This window comes from Acipenser ruthenus, chromosome 24, assembly GCF_902713425.1.
Source record: "Acipenser ruthenus chromosome 24, fAciRut3.2 maternal haplotype, whole genome shotgun sequence".
NCBI classification, from domain to species: Eukaryota; Metazoa; Chordata; class Actinopteri; order Acipenseriformes; family Acipenseridae; genus Acipenser; species Acipenser ruthenus.
In genome coordinates this window covers 29,834,498-29,849,184 of record NC_081212.1, presented here as the reverse complement: position 1 = coordinate 29,849,184, position 14,687 = coordinate 29,834,498, and the positions used below count along the sequence as shown (strand labels likewise).

The following is a 14,687-nucleotide window of genomic DNA, read 5'->3' as shown; positions in this document are numbered from 1 at the left end:
TTAATGAGAAAGGAATGTTCCTCCAGTCTGTCAGGGGGATTTACTGCAGTGTCCCTTCACCACATCAGGTATTACAGCCCAGCTGAGAGGATTACAGCACATGAGAAAGAAAAAATGAAATGAAGGCAGCAAAGCAGCTTGTAGCTCAGCATTCTGGTGTATGATAACCTAGAAATAATATTAGAACAGGAGGAGGGGTATCCACAGATACATGAGAAAACACAGAAGTGATGATGTCACAGCTCTCACACAACGGCATAGCAGGTATTCCTATTGCCTTTACCTACATGGTGTGAATGAATGCAGCAATGCCCTGCGCTCCAATACTGCACACTGCCAGCAGGGAGTGTACAGTACACAGTCTAACTACAGAAATCTGCAGGGAGTGTACAGTACACAGTCTAACTACAGAAATCTGCAGGGAGTGTACAGTACACAGTCTAACTACAGAAATCTGCAGGGAGTGTACAGTACACAGTCTAACTACAGAAATCTGCAGGGAGTGTACAGTACACAGTCTAACTACAGAAATCTGCAGGGAGTGTACAGTACACAGTCTAACTACAGAAATCTGCAGGGAGTGTACAGTACACAGTCTAACTACAGAAATCTGCAGGGAGTGTACAGTACACAGTCTAACTACAGAAATCTGCAGGGAGTGTACAGTACACAGTCTAACTACAGAAATCTGCAGTTTTTGGAAACCGTTTAATCTGCTTCAACAACTGCTGTGCATGTGCCATACAGACTTGCTTTGATCAGAGATTTAAACAAACAAAGGTTGGAGCCGATGCAATTTGGAGGTCATTCCAAGCAAAGGCTGCTCCGTGTCTAAAAGAGAGAGCACCCAGTCTAGTGCGATGATGTCGAGACACAACAGCATAATAAATAAGAAGCACCGTTGTACCACAGAATGCGAGTGGCAGTCTCATTGGTTACACTGGTTTCACAGGGAACGGTGTGATAGATTGCAAACACGCTGGTGCTATTGGAAATAAATCATTGCAAAGATAAAGGTGCTGTCATACCAGCATTGATGAGGGAGGCAACCACCTGTTAGTCAAACAGCATTCTGCCTGTGCTCACACTCATTGCTTATAAAGCCACGCTGCACGAGAGGGAGTCTGTGTTTGTGACGTGGAGGTTGAGGCTACGCTGCGAAGCTATTTTTAAAAACAACCTTTCAGATAAAAGGCAAATCAATATGAAAAAACTGAGAGAAACAACTTTGCAAGCCCTGCACTGTGTACCTTCACCCTTTACTGGGATGAATACGCTGTTAAGAGAGATTTAAACCAGTTTAAGCCTGGGTGTCAATTAGCCCTGTTCATTTCCTTCCTGTCCTGTTTGGCAAGGACCCGGGTTCATACAATATTCATGGTTGACATTCGAGCGAGTCAGAGCCTGGCAGGGCTGCTGGAGGGGGGGTGGGGGTGGCTGGGGAGAGAGGATGGATAGATGGCTTGTCGGGAAGTCAAGTGGGGAGTGTGTGATCTATATTTAGGCTTTGCTGGGGTGGAGCTAATACTCTTTGCACTGGAATTATCTGGCCTTGGGATTAGGGAGCTTTACCTCTACTCTCCATAGTGATATGCTGGACTGAGATGAACCAAGCCAGTGTGGTGGGCAGGGAGCAGGGTGGTTGTGTACGTCACCTGGTGCATTGAGCAGTGAATTCATCGCATCGTCTCAGGGGCTGGACCAGCTAGAAGCACCCATCTGCTCCGCAGCAACCTGTATAACATGTGAGGGTTTACTGCTGTTCTGACAAATATATCCCGGAATAGCAAATGTCATTTATTAAGGGAAAACAAGGACCTCCCGATTACAGAAAACAGAAACAGAAACCTTAAAAGACCATCTGGGCCAACACACAGTAATGCCCACAGCTGAAGAACACCATGTCAAATTGGAATGCACTCATTGACTACCAGTGCTGTCTTTCCACCATCGTCACAACTTGTTCTGGGTGAAAGCCTTGCTGCTGAGAGTCATATCCCTGGTGGTGTATCCAAATAATATCCCCCCTCCTCTTTACATCCAAGCAGCTCTGTTTGTTTGGACATGCTCAGCGTGGTTGTGAGGGGGAGGTTTTATTCGGTTGCACCTCCTGTTATGTTCTGTCCATCTGCACGGCTCCAGTGAATATGATACGCTGTTCTGTAGCCTTTTCATCACTGGTGAGCAGCATCTTGAGAAGGTAACCAGATTGTTTAGTGTTTCAGACTCATCACTCAGTTTTAATTTTGAACAGTGAATTGTCTACCAGTCACTCAGCACTGTTGATTTCATTACAGTCTCCTGGGAAGGACATTTCAGCACCTGGGGGTTACCGGGACCAGACCATTCTGAACTCCTGCAGTGTTATCAGTAGCATCATATATTTCTTGTCGGACCCCTGACGTGAACTGCAGCAAAGTGATATACAGTTCCATTAGGCTTTGGGAAAAGGTCTATATATTTTGTAATTGCCTGTTGCTGGTTTTATATCTCTCCCAGCTCAGCCTGATAGCTTTGCAGCTTTTCGTTCTCAAAATGTTGCTGCTCTAAACACAATTCAAATAATTGGAAAGCCTCGAAAGTAAACAACTAAACTAAATGTCATCCCAAAGTCCTGACGGTGCAGACAGACTTGGCTGGACCTGGCCTTGACACATTAGCTGATTGGATGAAAATGGGCCCTTTCCAAGCAAAGAGAGCAGTAAAGTGCCTGCAAGGCTTTTAAAGGGTGGTTGAGGCTGGGAACGTACACTGACGATGGTCACAGAGCTCACTGGTATGAAACACCGCTGTGGCTGAAGCACTACTGAACACCATTGTGAGATTTATTACAATCTTTTATACTCTGCTAAACACGCAATCATCCTGACCTGGTCAATGCTGGGACCTGAACCACATCTTTATATAATCCCACGTCACATACAGTATGGTTATGTAGAATTATCCATGAAATAAGCAGCAAGCCTTCCTGTGATGGAGGCTCCCATCATGCCCAGTCGGTGTGACACAGTCTCAATGAGGATGCTAGTGCAGCCAGAAGGGGGCAAGATAAATAGCTCTTGGTTGAGAGAAATCCTTACAGGGAGCATGTTTAGTTAATTGGTCCCACAGCGATCCTGATACGAGAAGCACAGTGATACAGTAGGTGCAAGCAGCATTATAAAGCCATTTTAATGAGAAAGAAGAAAAACGCCCACACATTCAATACTAAGCTAGGGCTTAGTTCATGTTTTTTTGTATGTATTATTTAACAAAAGCAATGAGCAGAAGTATCTGCCTAAGTGATCAGAATGCAGATAAAGTGGTTCTATTGTTCTTAAAGGACACCATCAGTCTTCTTTTTGGAATCCATATCCCTGCAGGTATTGAAGAGATGGGCTGATCCGCTTTCACCAGGGAGTGGAAGAATATGAAAACAATGAAATCTTCCAAAACGTTTTACAACACACATGAAATGAAACATGTGGTTGTGAGGTTGTAATTTTTTGCTGCTTTGTTTATAGCTATTGAAATTCTCATGTTAAAGAGGGTGTTATCAAGTTGGAACCAAACCCATTTTTGTGAGCAGAAGCCGATTTGGATTCTGATTTGATCAATGGAAACCAAAGTGAACTAGAGCTCAGTGAAGAGGTTCCCATGGGATCCCATTACAGGTCCTTTGGCACTGAGGTACTATGGCACTGCACTGGATCACCAGTCTATATCACTACATGCTGTTGCAGTTGCAATGATATGCTGTGCTACCATTATACCACTGTACCAGCCCCTTGATGCTATCGTCAGCCCTCAGTATAGAACCACTGCCACTGCTTTACCATTGAAGACCATTGGGGTAGGGAATCCCATGTACTTTTCATTTATTTTTATTTAATGCAAACCTTCCTGCAGTATTTTGTACAACAAAAACTTTTTTTCAGTGTGATTTGAATGTGCAATACAGCGCAAAAATCTGGCCTCAACTATTATTCTTCTTTATTTTTAACTAACGGCTGTACTGTACACAGAGCAGGGTGGATGCTGGTGTTTACCTGCAGTGATGAGAAGCCTGTGAGTTTCAACAACAACCATCCACAGCAGCACCCAATCGCTGCATCCTCCCTGCTACAAAGGTGAGCCATTGTCTCGTCTTTTGTGTTCAGCGTCATCTATTCCTATTTAACTGCAAAGTCAACACATCTGTCACATTAGGCAGCACCCTACCCCCCTCCCATCTGCTCTGTCGTCTCCCTCCGTGTCTCTCCCTCCCTCCCTCTCGCTCGCTCGCTCGCTCACACGCACACTCCAGGAGCTTGTTGCTAGTAAGCGTGGATGGACTCTACCATTTCTGCTGGCAGGGGCTGAGTGTGCTTCTCCTGGGATGAGCTCAGAGGATCTAAAGGTTCATTCCTAATCTCCTGTTTTGCAGCTTGGCTGGCTGCTTGAGCAATTCGAGGGGCTAACTCTCTCTGGATCTTGTTTTACACTCTTTTATATTCGGAGAAGAGGGAAAGCTGGTGCCAGGGGAATGCTAATTTATTCTGGTAAGAAATCTTTATTTGTGGTATGTTTGGTTGGTTGTTTTGTGTGTTTATTTGAGGAAGATATTCTCTTATGAATGCAGGTTTCCTCAGGTACTGAATCACAAAGTTTTTAAATATTAAAAATACGTCAACCAGGCAACTCTCTCTAAGGGGTTTCTCAAAGAATATTATGGGGTGTTTTTTTTTTTTAATAAAGATGAATAAAACAATTAATTTTGCATTTTAAAAAATAGTTCCAAAGAAATCAAACATACATTAGACATAATTAACAGTAATTTCTGATGTTTAAATATCTGACTCATTTTATAGCAGTGTCTGGGGATAATACATTGTCAAAGTAAAAGAAGGCGTTTCAATTTTAAAACACTTATTTTAAGGCCCCCTTTGTAGCAAAAGCACCAGGTTTCGCAATTCCTAAACAAAATGGGCATTGCAGAGAAAGTTGCTAGCAATGCAATTGAGCCTATATGAAACCACACGGTGTATGATATGGCACTTGCAACAACACTACAGTACAGTATGCTAATATCTTTCTAACTAAGAGAACTGCAGTTGCACTACAGAATGCATCGAATGCTGGTGAGGGGATCCACCAGTTTTCTCTCTTGCTGTGCTGCTGATGAAATAACTCCAGGTTCCATAGCAGTTCTAAGCTGGACTCCTTTTTAATGCACTGGGGGCTCGGGGGGGAGGGGGGGGGGGATGATGAGCAACAGCTGCAGTCCAAATTGAACATAGAGATCATGCATTATTTAGAATTAAGAAATCTCTTTGCCTTTCCAGAGTCTTACTGCACTGCACTCTGTTTTTTATCCTAGAAGATGCCCTATATTTGGTGCTGTTGAGTTACAGTACAGGAGGGTTTCCCCCCCACCATAGTACTCCGTTGTGAGTTCTAAAATTAAAACGCATCACGCTAAAGGTGATGGGAGTAGGCACCTAGTTCAATGCAGTAATGCAGTCTTCATGTAAATGACGCCATCAAGTAAAACTGAAGAGCGAGACGTTATCAGGACTTCATCCGCACCAAAAGAATGAGAGGGCGGGCAGTGCTTCATTCAGCCGTCCTTCTCAATGTATATTAAACACATACTGTATTATGCATTGATTTTCTTTGTACAGTAGATGCTGCTTGGCTAGAAGCTTGTTAACGGTTTACTGTGGGCTTTTGTACTGAAGCTAACTAGAGTTAAACTGGATTTAATACAGGGTTAATATAATTGAAGTGTCCAGGGACATAGCCAGGTCCTTTCATATTAAAAGATAATTGGTTTTGGTGTGGTGTTGAGATTACTGGTAAAGGGCAGCATTTCAGCAGCACAGCACTCGCAGTTCCATGCTTGTCCACAAGGCGGCCCTTTGCTGGAGGAACCAGCCTCAAAGCACTGCAGAATATGCACAGTCCCCGGTTACCTGCTGAGGATCTTGTTTTATTTTGAGTGCCATAATAAATGGATCTCTTGGTTCTCTGCTGGTTTTTATTCTTTAATTCGTGATATTCACAGATATATCCAAAGATCTAAAGTTGTTGCTTCTCCCTCTTAATCACGGACTGTGCTGCAGTTCAAACTCTCGCTAATGGTCTGGCTGCAGTAATGTGCAGTTGCTTTTGAATTGTCTAAACCATTATATATGAAACTAAAACCCCAACTAATTAAGAATCACAAGATGTTCTGCAGCACAATGGGGGGGGGGGGGGGGGGGGGGTTCTAATCTCGTTACTCTAATAAGAGATACGAAATGGTTTTAAATGGTTACACTATGTAACACAATTTTTGTTCCTGGGTAGTAAGTGTTATTTCCTAATTGCTTATGCCTCAAAAGTATAGAAAATGGCTATTATTCCCCACAAACTTTGCTTTTGTGACCAGGACAGTGATATTTTGAAATGTACCTATTTCCAATGAGAAAACGGGCGAATTTGTGTCTTTTCGGTCACATAAAGTCAGAAAAAAACAACATATGAATCCAAATTAACATGTATTTATCCTAAAGTAATACAAAAATGACTACAAAAGATTTAGAAGTGAGTAGTCTTTCGAGATTTACGATTATACTGTAAATCACTTTCACGAATCAGCCCCCAAATGTAGTCTCCCATCATGTTCTCGTTATACTGTCCTTGGTAGCGGCGTTCAAAGTCCAGTATATCCTGGTGGAAGCGCTCGCCTTGCTCCTCCGAGTACGCTCCCATGTTCTCCTTGAATTTATCAAGATGAGCATCAAGGATATGGACTTTGAGGGACATCCTACAGCCCATTGTGCCGTAGTTCTGCACCAGAGTCTCAACCAGCGCCACATAGTTTTCGGCCTTGTGATTGCCCAGGAAGCCCAGAACCACTGCGACAAAGCTGTTCCAAGCCGCTTTCTCCTTACTATTGAGCTTCTTGGAGAATTCATTGCACTCCAGGATCTTCTTTATCTGTGGTCCGACGAAGACACCGGCTTTGACCTTTGCCTCAGACAGCTTAGGGAAGAAGTCTTGAAGGTACTTGAAGGCTGCCGACTCCTTATCTAGAGCTCTGACAAATTGTTTCATAAGGCCCAATTTGATGTGCAGTGGTGGCATCAGCACCTTCCGGGGGTCCACCAGTGGCTCCCACTTGACGTTGTTCCTCCCCACAGAGAACTCGGTCCGCTGTGGCGAGTCCCGCCTGTGGTAGTGCGCCTTGGTGTCCCTGCTGTCCCAAAGGCAAAGATAGCAGGGAAACTTGGTAAAACTGCCTTGGAGACCCATCAGGAATGCCACCATTTTGAAGTTTCCTATGACCTTGATGCCATCTCAGAAAAATGCAGATATGTATCCATTTAGGCAGCTGGAACTAAACTGAACTGGTGGGCTTAAGGACCCTGTATTTATACTACTATTTATATTACTGGAAAGTTCTAGAAAGTTCTAGAAGTTACTTCAAGTTTACTCAGCACTGAATCTATCTGGAATGTTCTGGAAAATAGGTAAATTTCAAAATATCACTGTCCTGGTCACAAAAGCAAAGTTTGTGGGGAATAATAGCCATTTTCTATACTTTTGAGGCATAAGCAATTAGGAAATAACACTTACTACCCAGGAACCAAATAAAAAAAAAAAATTGTTACACGGTGTTATCAATCCTGGCATGGATGGAATTCAATATCCGACGTTGGGTTTGCGTTTATGGCTTCATCCTTTTTATTCAGTAAACAGTGGGCAGGCTCATGCTGACGTTTTAAGTGTCTGGCCCTTGTTTAAGCACAAGGGCCTCCCTTGAAAATAAAACACTTATTAAAAATCATTCTTGATAAATTCCACACTTGTTCACATGTGAAAACAGATGCAGGCCACAGTACAACAAACTGCCCTTGCTGTCAGTGTTAAACCGAATGTAAAGAAGATTCAAACGTATCGTGCTTTTCTATTTATTTCTGTCTGCTCTTCTGTGAATTCCCATTCATTCTGCAGTACAGCTGGTTATTAGCAGTGCTCGGTTTTTGTTCTGAAAGCAGCGTTTCTCTCTGTGGTAAAGCCTCGGTTTTGCTGAGCGAGTCCCTGGTTATTAAATGATAATGTGATGTTCGTTCAAAGTGGCTGCTGCTCTTTCTTCTCTGCTGTTTGCTGCCTCTCTGTGTGCTCTGTACTGCTGGGCCTGGCTTTCATTTCCTATTTGTTTTTTGCCAATCATGACCTCCGTTTGCAAATGTTCTTCACTGTGTTTGTATCTGCTTTTTAAACAGCTTGCTTAATGCACACAGAGATACTGTTCGGTATCTTGAGGAGCATTTGATTTCAATGCATTGCACCTGTGTGCTTCACCCATGTGCCCCGATTGATTACCCACTGCACCCACAACATTCTACTGCTTCTTTGAGTCCATCGCCATTGAACATGGGGGTTGGGCAAATCTCTGAGTCCATTACCATTGAACATGGGGGTTGGTCAAATCTCTGAGTCCATTACCATTGAACATGGGGGTTGGGCAAATCTCTGAGTCCATTACCATTGAACATGGGGATTGGGCAAATCTCTCAGTCCATTACCATTGAACATGGGGGTTGGGCAAATCTCTATGTCCTTTACCATGATACCAGGATAAGTGTTATTTTTAAAAAAGGCCAATACTGTTTGTGTGACTTTGACTGCTGTGTTTTACATTCCATATAATGTGCTTGCGTGTCTGTGGCAGGGATGAGGCCCTGCACATGTAATGTATACATTGTGTGTGTTACATGAGGACTTTTACTTTCTGTAGAAGAGGTTACCATGTGGAATCCAGCCTGGCTTTTAATATTTCACAATGCATTACAGAGGGGTAGTGCACTACCCCTGAACTCATGTCGTAGTAGTCTTTACAAAATGTAATCTTACAATAGCTTCCTGTTCTGAATAAAAGAGGCTTTCATTCTTCATTGCTGTAGTCAGGTCCTTACTAAAGCTAGCACATTACATTATTTATTTTGGAAAGGATAAACATAAACTGACTGCAGCTAGTTCAGAATGCCGCTGCCAGGATCCTTACCAGATGTAAAAAGCGTGATCACATCACCCCCCGCCTTGCCCAGCTGCACTGGCTACCTGTAAAGATCAGGATTAATTTCAAAACTCTCCTGCTCACCTACAATGCCCTTCATCATACAAGTCAAGAGTACCTCCTCAGCCTGCTGACCTGCTATATCCCTGCCTGCAAGCTGAGGTCCTCCGACTCTGGCCTGCTTGCTATCCCCAAGCAAAAGTGCACCACACTTGGAGAACGCTCGTTTAGCTTCATGGCTCTGACTCTTTGGAACTCTCCCCAGCTTTGGTGCGTGATGCTCCCACCATCACTCGCTTTAAATCAACTCTCAAGACCCACTTGTTCTCTCTTGCTTTCCATGCTGTTTAAGCCTGATATCTGCTATTAGCTGCTGTGTTGTTGCTACTATTTCATGTACAGGTAGTGGACAAAAAATTGCAGTTACTGTCTTGCACTTCAAATTAATGCACAGATATCACGATCCTGGAGTATGCGCTTCCGGCCACTGTTGCTCTTTGCTGATGATGTCTTTCCCTCGGAGTTCCATGCCGACATCACCTTAGACACCGTTGCTCGTGAAACATCAGAAAGTTGAGCTGTCTTGTTACCTGAAGCTCCTGCCAAACGCACCCCAACAATCACCCCTCTTTCAAAGTCACTGAGGTCTCCTCTTGCAGCCATGCTAGCCATAATTATAGGCAACCCGGCCTGTGCAGCATTTTTATACATGACCCTAAGCATGCTGGGATGTTATTTGCTTAATTAACGCATGAGCCACACCTGTGTGGAAGCCCTTGCTTTCAATACACTTGGTGTCCCTCATTTACCCAGGTGTTTCCATTTTTTTGTCCACTACCTGTATTATGCATTTTTCACTGTATTTCATGTATTATACATTTTTCACTGTATTGTATTATGCATTTTTCTTTTTTTTTTACTGTATCATGTATTATGCATTTCTCTGTATATACAGTATTATGGATTTTCTTGTTACTGCATCTTGTAAAGCGCTTTGTGATGGTGGTCCACTATGAAAGCCACTATATAAAATAAAGATTGATTGATTGATCGATTACAGGGGCACAGCACAATCATAGTGGCTTATCACAATAGAACAAGGATAACTTTTATGATGCATTCACTGTGGTATATGACAGCAAACTACTGAGTGCAGCTTAAAGGGACACTTTATATTATTTTAAATGAATATTACATTTCCCACCTGTTTAAAATCCTAGTGTATGTATTTTTCTATTGCTTGGATTATTGACTACAACCACTCCTCAAGACTGACTGTGGGGAAGTGCAGTGGGGACGCATATTAGTGGCGCACTGTGCATTCCATGGATCCACCCTTCTAGGGAGCTAAGAGGCATATTAATAAAACATCAGCACAGCAGTACAATCCATAACACTGCACTGCTGCAATGCACTCTCTGCGCTGATGTGTATGAGCAGATTTAATGACGTGTGTAAGCCCTGCCATCTCCTTTAATCTTTAAAGCACACGTGCCGGTACAGTAGATCACTTGCTCTCAGCTGCTTGTCTGTTATTATTGAATTAGCAGACAGAGTCTTTTCTTGTCCCATGGTAATGCTAGTTGTTTTATCTTCATCAGTAAAAGCCAGGATTAAGTGTCACTCACTAGCTGATTACATGTCCGTTATTACAGTGTGCGAGTGACAGAGTATCCCGCTGTCATCCCCTGGGGGAAAAAAAACCAGCAAGGCTGCACTGAGAGGGAATCCTGCTGTGGAAAACCAGCAAGGATTCACTGAGAGGGAATCCTGCTGTGGAAAACCAGCAAGGCTGCACTGAGAGGGAATCCTGCTGTGGAAAACCAGCAAGGCTGCACTGAGAGGGAATCCTGCTGTGGAAAACCAGCAAGGCTGCACTGAGAGGGAATCCTGCTGTGGAAAACCAGCAAGGCTGCACTGAGAGGGAATCCTGCTGTGGATTCTTTTAGTTTTTTCTGAAGCGGTAATCTAAAGCTTTGGGCAGGAGACAGAATGAAATGTCCGCAGTCTTAAGCAGGATTAAACCCCGGCTCTCATCTGTCAGGATTGGGGATTACTAGACATTTCTACTTTCTCTCACAGTGTTTCATCTCTCTCGCTATCTCTCCCCTTTTCTTTTCCCTTCTCTCTTCTCTCTGAAGTGGAGTACATTTCATGCAATAGATTTTTTTTTTATGGCAGCAAAGAAAGAGGCTGTGAAGAAGTGACATTTACACCTCCAGCTCCAGACATAAATCCCATAGAGAGACTGGAGAGAATGAGTGCTGAAGGCTTCCCAGGCTTTGAGGAGTGTGTGACTGAGGCTTAGCCCCGCAGGGCTGCCAGGATTATTATTAATACTACGATTATGATTAATGTAGCCTGGGTGTAGATATGTATTTATACTGGGAAACCTTTCTAAGATTGTATAATACAGCACTCATTGGAATGATGAAGAAATCCAAACAGGCTGGTTCTATGAACACATGATTGCTAATTCAGAATTCAATAGAGCTGCTTCCTAGCCCTATACAATGCTAAACTGGGCCCACACGGCACTACATGTTGCACAATAGTACCACGTAGCGTAGTATACAGTATGTTTAAAGTCAAGGTCCTACACTGGGCTGAGCGCAGGGGCTACTGATTGCCCGGCCATTGGGCATTTGGTTTGGAAAATGAACTCAAGGGCAGAAATGGTGGGAAGTGCAAATTCAAAAACCCTAAAAGCAATTTAATAAATCCAATGAGAAACGCAGAGCATTAACAGTGAGGTGTGAGTGCTGGAGATCAGATTGAAGCTGTGCGCAGTAACCTTCTCTCACTGGGTTCATGCAGCCAGCCTGCCTGTGAGGGGGATGTGTAGTGGATTATCCCTGCAAGACAGGACCAGATGACAGCTCAGCAAAGCAGGAGAATTGCGAGTGATAAGAGTGATAAAGTGCCATGCTGACTGCAGCAGGTGATGCATGGCTTTTCCATGTTGCCAGCTCAGGATTTCATACAAAGAAACCCACGCCAAGGAGCAGCTGACTGGTAGCTCCTCACAATGAAAAATAACTGCAGTTTATTCCAAGTGTGGAGCTGTGCTTTTCAATCAAGACAAATAACTGCAGTGTAAGAGTGCTTCTCCATGGCAGTCTTCAGACCCACTTGTGGGACACTATGGCACAGCCAGCCCTGCTCTGTGGAGAACGAAGCAGGACTTCAGTCTCCAGCACTGCCCAGCCAACACGTTTCATGAGCACAGAGAACAAAAACATAAAAAATGTCACATCCAGTAATGAAATTCAATAAAAATGCCACGGAGATGTTGTTCATATTTAAAGCACTCTCCCTGCAGACAGACTGTGGCTGTTTGTCATGTGGGTTTCTCCATACAGAGAGCTGCCTGCAGGCTCACTTGTGGGTAATAAACCATTTACAGCACTGCTGCTTGTTAATTGATGGGTGGCCCTGGGCCTGGGCAGCCCTGCGCTGCTGTAAACTATGCTCAGCATTGACTGCGTCTCGTGTTTGTTTTATGATGCTTCGGGAACAAATGAGACGCACTGTATCGAGGAGCCCCAGTACAGAGCGTGACTAGAGAACGATGGGTTTCTTCCTTTATTCATTTAAACATATTAGTTACATGCAGATACCCAAATAAAACAACTGCCCTTCACCTGCAGAGGGAGCTCAGTTCACCTGCACTGTACCTGGGAATGATACCCAAATAAAACAACTGCCCTTCACCTGCAGAGGGAGCTCAGTTCACCTGCACTGTACCTGAGAATGATACCCAAATAAAACAACTGCCCTTCACCTGCAGAGGGAGCTCAGTTCACCTGCACTGTAGCTGGGAATGATACCCAAATAAAACAACTGCCCTTCACCTGCAGAGGGAGCTCAGTTCACCTGCACTGTACCTGGGAATGATAGCCCTACTCCTGTAGTGGCGCAGTGCTGGCTAACAGGTGAAGAAACCAGCTCTTTAGCAGTCATTTGTAGGAGAGTTTTGGTTGGTCATTCTGCAACAGGGTAACATAGTGTTGGTTGTCTCCACTGTAACTGCAGTGAAATAACAGTTTAATATTACCATAGAGTTCTTTTGACAAGACTACGGAAGAGGAAGCAGTACGGCAGCGGCACACATGACTCTTAAGATTATCAAGATTGTCCATTCACTCCTTATTGCCATGGGCCCCAATGCATTGTATCAGCACCTCACTTGAGCGAGAGGTAATTGCATGTGTCCAGTTACTGCTGAAATGTTGCTTAAAAAGATGTACATCTCAGTACAGTATAGCATGCACCCAGTGGCTCCCCCGTGTGGCACTTCATTTTGCTGACAGCAGTATTGCACTCTGCAGTATATTCGAGTGATCTTTTTCTGTACTCTAATATTTGTATCGGCCTCTATATTTTTCATTTAAAAGCTCTTCAACAAATCACTTTACCATTGAAAGGCTTCATGTAAGTGCTTGTGTCTGCTCCGGCTTGTCACTTCAGCTCACATTCACTTCACAGAGCTCTTACAAGGGAGGAGGGAAGCAGCTGTAATCCGCAGGCTGAGGGATTGAGGTTCTCTCAGTCACTGGGATTAGCAAGATAATAAATAACACAGTTTGTAAACTGTACATAACACAGAAATTTCTTTAGCAGCAAGACAGTGAGCGATTAACTCACTGCAAAAGGTCGTAGATAAAGAAAAGGGTATAAATGCTTAAGAGTCACCAGGGATCAAGTGAAGACATTACACTAGAAAGTAAAACTGTAATTAATGCATCTCCAGGCTCTGACAGAAGCCTCAAGGGGTCTCCGCTATGTGTGGATGAGTGAAGTCCTGCCCTTTTCATGCATAAGGACTCTCTTCATTTATTTTAAATGTTTTACGTGGGAAACCTATTGAGCAGTATCACCCCCTTAACCAAACAGACTGCAGTCTTGGGTGCCCAAAACTGTTCCAGTGCAGTACACCTCTGCTATACTCTGCTGTAGGATTGTGTAGTATTTTGGTTCCTATATTACACTAGTTTAGCTTTTTTTAACCCTTACTGGGGATGCATATTCTAAGTTTCAGAGTCTGGTTCCTGTCCATCTTTACAGACACTTTTACACATACAGTTTACAGGTACATACAGTCCATTTAGACTATTTGTATTCTTTCCCTTTACCAGCGCCTAGTTGTTTTTGTTTTTTTCATCACAGCTGTGCATTGGTCTTGTTTTTAATGATTTTTCATCAAGAAGTCCCAAATCCCTTTCCTGATTAGTATGCTGCATCACTGTCCCATTTACACACACACAGGTACTCTCACACTTATTTCCCTACATTGAATTCCATCTGCAACTTCACAAACTGCAATTTGAAAGTCATCGGTTGATATGGTAGAAATTTTAAAGTGAAGTTTCTCAAGCAGCGCCTCATCTGTATGCAGGATCATGTGCGCTGAAAAGCAGCTCTCTTAGTTTTTTCTAGCTACCAGCTGCATTCAAGCTTATTAAAATCCCCCCCCGTAGACAAGCCCATGCGCCCCCTGTTATTTCCTGCAAGTCACCCCAGCCTCTGCAGTGCGAGCTGTAATGAGGATGTCAAGGTCATTCGTGTTTAACACTCTCGACGTTTCAGAAGAAGCTGCTGATGCGACTCTGCCAGTGTGGTAACAGACCTGGAGGCTGCCAAGACGTATGAGCAGTGAAAC

General features: G+C 43.6%; 1 protein-coding gene across 2 annotated transcripts in view; it reads left to right on the top strand.

The window, feature by feature from the left end:
• LOC131696778 (synaptic vesicle glycoprotein 2B-like) overlaps positions 1–14,687 on the top strand; it is a 34,907-nt gene that overhangs the window by 2,767 nt on the left and 17,453 nt on the right. Inside the window, exons 1-2 of one of the 2 annotated variants that reach the window (XM_058999239.1) lie at positions 4,091–4,109; positions 4,406–4,520. The exons of the other annotated variant lie outside the window; for it this stretch is intronic. The gene's annotated coding sequence lies outside the window, so the exon portion shown is untranslated. Of the gene's footprint in view, positions 1–4,090; positions 4,110–4,405; positions 4,521–14,687 lie in introns of those variants that run through there. 2 annotated transcript variants of the gene reach the window in all.